The following is a 2,058-nucleotide window of genomic DNA, read 5'->3' on the forward strand; positions in this document are numbered from 1 at the left end:
ATATTATGAATTCAGATTCCGCGCTGAGAGGTTTGTCAAGAACACGACACAGTTTTGCTAAATAAACAAAGCGCAGCATTAAACGCATACATTATTATTTAAAAAAAAAATACGCTCTAATAGAGAAAGCCGTCCTGTCTGCGTACTTATTCTGTACATTCGAAACACCAAATCGGTGCGGGAAATCCCGCAGTTCTCCCCTTAACGTTGTGTCAGCAAATGTGGTTTTTCTCCGCTCAAATCGTTCCCTCGCTTTGGTCCTTCGAGCCGGATTTAGCAAATGGTAAGCAATTTCGCTACTAGACATGGAGTCGCAAAAGTCAACCACAGATCGGATGAGTGCCAGGTGGCTACAGCCGGATTAAACGAGTTTGGTAAGTGGATCGAGTTCTCTGTAACTGTTAGAGCAATACACACCTTATTTTGATTTATTTTTTATTTTATCTTGGTACATCTAAAGCCTTCACCACTCGTAAGCTTGTTCAAACTTGATTGGACCGGAAAGCAAAAGTCCAGTCCACACGAATTGTGAATCCCCGAAGTTATAAAATCGAGCTAATAGAAGAAGGGGACAACAGAACGTCGGTCGTGGATGTAGACCCGTTGCCCCAGTGAAGCCATGCTTCTTTTTTACGGAAAAAATTGTATCTGAGTGGTGAATTTTAGTGACATTTTAAACGAATTTTGAGGAGAAACGGTCATCGCAAAATAATAATAGTGTTTTATTTTGTAGATGATAATGGCCCCACCGTTTTCTCTTCATAGGTTCGAGAAGGACGAAATTATCTTTAAATGTATTGTATTTATTACTGTAAATTAATCAAGTGCATGATATGAGACACAAGAACCTCACCAAAGAATCCAACACACTATGTTCCATCATCTTCTATGGCTGACCTATGTACATAGTCTACTTTCTCGAATCTATGAAGACTCTCAATAGTATTTTTTATATTGATTCAAACAAAAACTCTAAAATAAGCTTTTTCAGAGTTATCTAGTTCAAAAAGGAAAATTAAATTAGAATAAAATGTGTAGCATGTTAGTTGGACGAAATTTTTCAGCATCCCTTCTGGAATCGGAATTGGAATGCGTTTTGATTCATGATTAATTTTATATATTTGTAACATTTCTACATTCTTTTAAACATTTCTTCACATGACATGGAAGCTGGCTTTGTTCATTGTTTCCCATAACTACTATTTTTGGTTTTTTCGATTAATCTTTTTAAGATCATGCTATGAAATTGTTTGGAAATGGAATGTACGATTTGGTTCTTCAGGATTTATTTATTGAATAAGTTGAGAGCCAACTGATATACTTTCATTAATTATTTTTATGCCGTTTATCAATTATTTATTTTTTAACGATACAATTTTGTTTATATTACTTTGAGATTTAAAATTTACTCCTAATAAGAGTTTCTTTTCTGGTTATGTCATAGTTTGCACCACTTCTCCCAACCATTGATAGTTTTTCTTAGTTTTTTCTCTTTGATTTTATGGTGTACCTAGGCAATACTTGTTATGAGATGTTAGTTATCATATTTATTTCTAACATTCATGAAACATAGCCACCATGTGATGAGATATTTTCTGTAACATTTGTCTTTCTTTTCTTTTATTTGACATATTTCATATATGACATATGACATATCGAAATCTTGAAAACAGCATTGCAAAATGTGTGCATAGCGGAAATAAACGTTGAAATCCGATATGTGCAGCTCACGGACTCACCAAACGGATAAATTGCTTTTTTAGATATTTTGGTGTTACTCGTTAATGTGATCCAGTTACAAGGCTACGCTACGAAATTCCAAGGATCCCTTTTATTCTGAGGTTCACACTATAAGAACTCCAAATAATCCAAAAGATAAATGATACGGGGCAAACCCAATTCAAATCAGGAACTGCTGACGACATTAACATTCCTTAAATCTAAACCAAACCCATGACGATCCTGAAACCGATTACAAACCCACATTGATTTTGGACCTTATACTGAACCCACAACGGTATTGGAATCGATCAAAAACTTATTCCTATTCTGGAGTTG

This window comes from Anopheles arabiensis, chromosome X (assembly GCF_016920715.1).
Source record: "Anopheles arabiensis isolate DONGOLA chromosome X, AaraD3, whole genome shotgun sequence".
Classification (NCBI taxonomy): Eukaryota; Metazoa; Arthropoda; class Insecta; order Diptera; family Culicidae; genus Anopheles; species Anopheles arabiensis.